Below are 7217 nucleotides of genomic sequence, written 5' to 3' on the forward strand. Positions count from 1 at the left end.
TACAAATGTAAACACCCCACACAACTGTTCTTACATGTGTACACACATCCATAGTTAAGAGAGCACAGACTCCCATGGAGCTCCATACACATGGAAAACCCCGTGTCCTCGACTCAGACACCCTCAGATATACACACATATCCCTACAGATGGCAAGGTAACCATTTATAGTCAGAAACAGCCTACACACCTCTGCAGACACAGGATTCCCAGTAGTCACGGCTTCAGTCATGCACACACACAGGCACATCCTAACAGACACAGGCAGACAAGGGTATCTGCCCTCCAGTGTAATACTAAAGACTCACACCTGTATCCTCGAAAGAGACAAATATCTGTTTTTTTACAGACACCAAGGTATACGAAAATGGCCCCAGCCTCAGCCAATGGCATTTCCCACCCACTGCATTTCCAGCCATTTATTGCTCTCCGATACAGACATTCAGAATGAAAAGCTTCTCTTCGGACCCTAATCATTTTTTTAATATATAAATTTATTTATTTTATTTATCTATTTTTGACTGCATTGGGTCTTCATTGCTGCGCACCAGCTTTCTCTAGTTGCGGCGAGCGGGGGCTACTCATTGTCGTGGCTTATCTTGTTGTGGAGCATGGGCTCTAGGCATGCCTGAGGCATGGTAGTTGTGGCATGAGGGCTCAATAGTTGTGGCTTGCGGGCTCTAGAGCTCAGTAGTTGTGGCGCACAGGCTTAGCTGCTCCTGGGCATGTGGGATCTTCCCACGCCAGGGATCGAACCTGTGTCCCCTGCATCGGCAGGTGGATTCTTAACCACTGTGCCACCAGGGAAGTCCCTGGACCCTAATCTTTTCTACTAAGAGCACAATTGCAATGTGAAAGCTGGTGCATATGCACACACATACACACACATACACATACACACGCACCCTCAAACATCCACATGACCACAGACGAACAACATCCTCCTTCTCAAATATCTTTTTTGAACATAATAAACCCAGCAGCCACTCCTTGGTACTTTACTCCAGGACAGGCTTAACATTTTACAATCATGCCCTTTTTTTTTTTTTTTCATAATAACCCTATGAAGTAGTGTCTCTTATTGTACCCATTTCACTGATGAAGAAACTGAGGTTCAGAGAGATCATGTGATACCTCCAAAATGGTGCCACATGGCTACTAATTGTCAGGTCCAAGAACTCAAAACCAGATTCATCTGACATCAAAGTTTATGCTCTTGATTTCTAGGCTACATACATGACCATGTCCACTCTATGCATACACACGGACACACATGTGCCCACACACACACACACACATTTTCCATATTATCCATCAAAAGACCTGGATATGACTCCTGGCCTCATCAGTTACGGGCTAAGCTTGCTTTGTCATCTTCAAAATGGAAATAATGGTCGGGCGACTTTATCTCCTTGTTCTCCTCCCCTCTGGGTAGCTGGGGGAAGCGGGAGGTCATTGAACATTATATGAAGCTGCACATATGTCAGATGTGTGACTGCAGAAGGACTCCAGGAAAGAAGAGGCCATGAGGATGGTACTGGCTTTGCAGGCAAGAGGTGCGGAGGAGGCTTGAGCTAAAACGAAAGGGCATATGAAATATGGATGCATTCATGGGAGAGAAGAAAGTATTCCAGGTAGAGAGATGACGGCCAAGATTCAGAGGCTGGACAAACAAGCTGTTGTTGTCCTATGAGAAGGAACGTGAAGGATTCGCTCCCTAAGTGGTGGTGGTGGTAATAATAATAATAATAATAATAATAAAACTACTGTTTATTGAGCACTTATGTGCCAAGCACTGTTTTACATGCATTATCCTCTTGACCCCTTGCAATAACTCTGCATGGAGGTTATATTATTATACTTATTTCATAGTTGAGGAAACAAGCTTACAGAAGCCTCATTTCAAGCTCTAGCACTCAGACTCCAGAACCCAAACTCTTACCTACTACGCAATTCTGCTCCTGAATTCTGATATGGCACTCAGAAAATCAAAACTAGAATAACAGGCATTAAACTTAGTAGGAAAGCACAAATACTCTGGAGTCAGACTGCCATGGTGCCAGTCTTGACATTGCCCCTTACTACCTGGAGGACCCTGGACAAGTTATTCAGCCACTCTTCAGTATCAGTTTCCTCATCTGTAAAGTGGGAATGATAGCAGAGTGCACTTCTTATGCTTGTGAAAAGTAAGCAAATGATTCATGTAGAAGGGTTCAGAACCGTGCCTAGCACACAGAAAGCAACCAATAAATATTAGCCATTGTTACTATGGACTGGCTGCCTTTTCCAGTTGTTATTCTAGTAGGTGCCACATCAAAAAAATTTTTTATGGAGGAAGGCAGGGCATAAGTCAACCAAAGAATCAAATATTCTCCTGAATAACTGCAGAACCATTATTCCAACCCAGGGCTTGCCTGACTTCAAAGAGGACAGAAGTGAAATTGATTTGAAAGAGAAATCTCTTCCAGCAACTCCTGACTCCAGCAGGAAAGAGAGTCCGGATAGGAGTGACCTTGGCAAAATCAGGATTAGCAAATTCAGTACATTCTATCAGAATCCTGGGGTTCTTCCTATGGGAGACTGTGGGCAGGTCACTTAGCTTCTCTGAGCCTCAGTTTCCTTACTTGCAAAAAGGGAATAACAGTACTTACCTCTCAGGATTGTGGTGACAATTAGCTGTATATTAAAAACTAATATTTTAAAAGTGTTGCCTCTACTTCTGGCACAGTATAAGCACCTTACGTGTATAACGCCATCAGTAGTCCACATATATAATGTCATCAGCATCCTGCATGTACAACGTCCTAAGCACCCTGCATGTATAATGTCTTCTAGTTCTCACCTCAGTCTTTCTCCTGGTCACTAAATAGGATGTGGTCATCCCATCCCCTGGGGTGAGTTTTGCAATCCTCGTCCACCTCAGTCACGGTCCAAGATTTGGGTTTAAAAAGAGGCTTCATTAGTAACTGGTAAATTCTGTGGGAGCACCCCCAGCAGCGGTTCCGCCCCACCGGGGAGTAATTCTAGGAAGGTAATGTGAGCTGGGGGAGGCTGGAGACCCAACTTCACATTTATTTACTCTGACAGCTAAATTGGTGAGCACAGGGGGACATCAGATGAAAGGCATTTCAGAGTAAATACTAAATACAATATTTAAACATATAGGTTGTGACAAATGGGAGGAGGTGACAGGAAAAGACACGGGCAGCACTCCCCTCCCTGGCTCAGGACCCAGTCCTCACCTGTCACCTTCCTGGGCACTTCCTGTTTGAGTAGAGGAAAGAGCACAGGATGCGGTACGGACCACATGACCCTAGGCAAGCAATTGACCTCTCCTGGCCTTGGCGTCCTCGTCGGTAAAATGTGTGTGTGTTATTTGAATCAGATGATTGTGGAAGTGATGGAGAGACCACTAGCCTTGAAGTCAGATAGACCTGAGGTCAAATCCCAGCCCAGTCACTTCCTGGCTGGGTGAACTTGGACAAGTCACTTATCAGCTTCCTAAACTATGGGGATAATAACCTCAGAGGGTACGTGAGATAATCAGTGTGCAAGGGCTTTTAGACTTCAAAGTATATTGCAAATGTGAGCAGCTGTGATCACAAAGTCGTTCAGTCCTCTTTCAGTTCTGACGTCCACTGTGTAAATTCAAGTCAGCAGACATTTATGAAGCACTGACTCTGTGCCAGGCTCCAGATGAAGCACAGGAAACAGTAAACCATGAGGAGCCCAGTCTACAGGGCGAGAAGAGAGCCAGCATTTGCAGTGTAGCAGGACAGGTGCTACACAGTGGGGAGCACAGGTGCTAGAGAAGCAAGGAGGAGGGGCATTGAAACTGGCTCATGGGGTAGGGATTAGAAAAGTCATCCTAGAGGGGGTGACCTTTCAGTGAAGTCCTCAGGGATGAGTAAGTCTGAGGCAGGCTAGGGCCGGGAGGGGTCGGATCAGGATGGAGGGTGGGTGCCCAGTCAGTGGTTTGCTGGGGCAATGTTGGGAGATGAGCTGGGGAGGTGGCTAGGAGCCAGATCGGGGAGGCTGAGCGCTGAGCGGAGGAGCTGGGATTCCTCTTGAAAGCTATGGGTCTACGAGTCAACAGTTCTACAGGAAGCAGCATCCTGTCCCTGCAGACGCAGCATGGTGCAGTGGTTAGGGAATCTGGGTTTGGAGTCGGGTCGCCCGAGTTAACACCTGAGTCTATTACACACTGGTTGCGGGACCTAAGGTGGGTGACAAACTCCATGAGCCTGAGTTTCCTCAACCACAAAATAGGCCTTGGGCTTCCCTGTTGGCGCAGTGGTTGAGAATCTGCCTGCTAATGCAGGGGACACGGGTTCGAGCCCTGGTCTGGGAAGATCCCACATGCCGCGGAGCAACTAGGCCCGTGAGCCACAACTACTGAGCCTGCGCGTCTGGAGCCTGTGCTCCGCAACAAGAGAGGCCAAGATAGTGAGAGGCCCGCGCACCGCGATGAAGAGTGGCCCCCGCTTGCCGCAACTAGAGAAAGCCCTCGCACAAAAATGAAGACCCAATACAGCCAAAAATAAATAAATAAATAAATTAGAAAAAAAAAAAAAAAGGCCTTAACAGAGAACCAATCTACAAGTGCTGTGATGATTCCAAGAGAGCAAGATGAATCTCTGAATTGAGAGGTTGGCACTGGCCTGGCATCCAGTAAGCACTCAGTCACCGAGTGCCATAGTCATTGTAAGAAGAGGGTGTAATGGGGCACAGGAGGCTCTAGCTAAACGGGATGTCCTCAAGGGGCTAGTTGTCCCCTCCTCAGAGAATTCTGCCCTGGCCACACTGTTTGAAATGAATCTCTCTTATTAATCTTTTTCCAGCAGAGGGTAGATGAGGCTTAAAAGTAGGCTAGCCTGGGATAAGTCTTGTATAGCATGCTAAGGCATTTCAACTTCAAAATATAAACTGTGAAGGGCCATGGTCAAACTGCAGCCTTGGAAAGATGACTTAAGCAGTGGCTTGAGGATAGATTTGAAGGGGATGAGTCTTTCCCTGAGTCCTGAAGACACTGCAATAATCTAAGGGAGGGGTGATGAGACAGCTTCAGGGACAAGGATGGAAAAAGGGCATATAATGAAAAGTTAATTATTATATGTCACTTTATCATGTTATATATGATAATATATTATATACATTTATAACTATACATATAACAATAACACATCCAGTTTCCTAATCTTTATATATTTAAGCTGTATATGATATTACATAGGATCATATATAAAATATTGATGTAATATATGATTCTATATAACATCATATATAATTTTAATATATAAAGTTGACTATTTAGGAGACTGGATTTGGGGAGTGGGGGAAAGGAAAATGTCAAAGAAAACTCACAGGTTTCTAATTTTTAATTTATTTTTAATAAACATTATGTTGTTCCCAAAGACAAGGAACACAGGAGCAATTGGGGAGCGGCAAGGGGGAGTAACGAGCTCGGTTTTGGTTCGGGTACCAGGGGAATATTCAGGTGGAGGTGCCCAGGAGTGAACCGGACAGATAGGTCTGTAGCTCAGAAGAGAGGCTGGAACTAGCTCAGAAGAGAGAAGGGAACTTCAGAGACATCAGTGCAGGGATGGCAGTTGAAGCCAAAGGAGTTGAACATTTCCAGCATCCAGGATTAACTCCACATACAGAAGAGAGTTGACTGGTGTACTTTCCGAGTTCATGGGGAAGCAGCTTGTCCTCAAGGCTCGTCTATTTTCAGTGAGAATCATTTTTTAAATTATAAATAAATAAATCTCTAGATAGATAGAGCGATGAGTCCTAAAGCAGAACCAGGCACTTAAGAAGCAGAAAGGCAGTGGACTGCCTTGGGGGGTGTGAGGATGGGTAGGGAGGTGTCTGAGAGACAAATGGGTTCGAGGTGCACGGAAGAGACTTTGCAAGTAGAAGGAACATCTTGTACAAGGACACGGGGAACCGGGAGATTGCGTGGCGTTGGGGTGTACAAGCAGTTTTGTCTGGTTGGGGGGAGAACATACATTGGGGCACACTGCAGAAGGCCTTGTACTCCTGGCTTATCCTGTGGGTAGAGGTATTCAGAAGTGTCTTAACTCCTCTTATGATTAGCTCTCGTGATCACTTCACTGGGCTTTGTTCTCCCTCCGACACTCTTCTTAAACCTTTTGCCTGGCTAGTGTTTAAACACCCTTCAGCGCTCAGCTCACCTGCTGCTTCCCCTGGGAAGTCATCTGTGCCCTCACCTCCCTTTCCGGCTTGGTTAAGTGCCCACCTTCTGCGCTCCTGCAGCTCCCAAATCTTCCCTTTCTCAAGGCACACGATAGTGCACAGGGACCATGCCTCCTCATCTTTACACCTTCCACGCCTGCCATGTGTAGATGTTTGAGGAATGAACCGCTTTCCTTTTGCTGAGGTTGGTGGCCAGAATTTTTTAATGGGGAGAGGCCTGTTTTCAGTGAAGGTAAACTTAATTTTGTTTTTTAAGGTTAAATTTTAAATTCTATTTCTACCTTAGAAAGGTCACAGGGCATATCAAAAATAAAATGCCATTCTGTATAATCAGAAATCCTAGCCAAGTAAGACTGAAAGCAGAGGAAGGAAGATGCAGCCCCATGTCCTGGGAGAAATTCTGAGAGGTCTGTTTTTTTTAAACTTGGGATTCAAGTCTCTCTCCAAAGACCATTAAGGAGAGCCTGCCTGAGAACGAAACTAACCCAGAGGAAAACACAATCAAGAGATAGACAGATTCCTGACCATATCATTCGAACACCTGGTCTTTTTAGTTCCCTGAGCCAATAAATTTCCTACCAGAAGGTAGCTGGAGTAGGGTTTTTGTCACTTGAACTGAGTCCTGACTAACCTGCTTGCACAGCTGGGGCTAGAACACCAAAGCTCTTTGGGTCTTAAGTTTCCTCCTGTCCAGTGAGGGAATTTAGCCTGCACTTGTATCGTTTTTTTCAGTAGAGATGCTACTAGACTTGGACAGCCAGTTAGGGGGCCAGAGACGTGATAAGGAACTGACACCATTCTCTCGCCTCTGTGCTGCTTTTATTCTCTGCTTTTAACGCCGGAACTGTTGACACTGCAAAGGTTTAGAAAGACATTTCCACAAATGGAATATACTTTAGAGCAGCGGTTGGCAAATTTTTTCCATGAAGGGCCAGATGGTAAATATTTTAGGCTCTGTGAGCCATACAGTCTTTGTTGCACTAAACTCTGTAACTGTA

This window comes from Balaenoptera musculus, chromosome 6 (assembly GCF_009873245.2).
Source record: "Balaenoptera musculus isolate JJ_BM4_2016_0621 chromosome 6, mBalMus1.pri.v3, whole genome shotgun sequence".
NCBI lineage: Eukaryota > Metazoa > Chordata > Mammalia > Artiodactyla > Balaenopteridae > Balaenoptera > Balaenoptera musculus.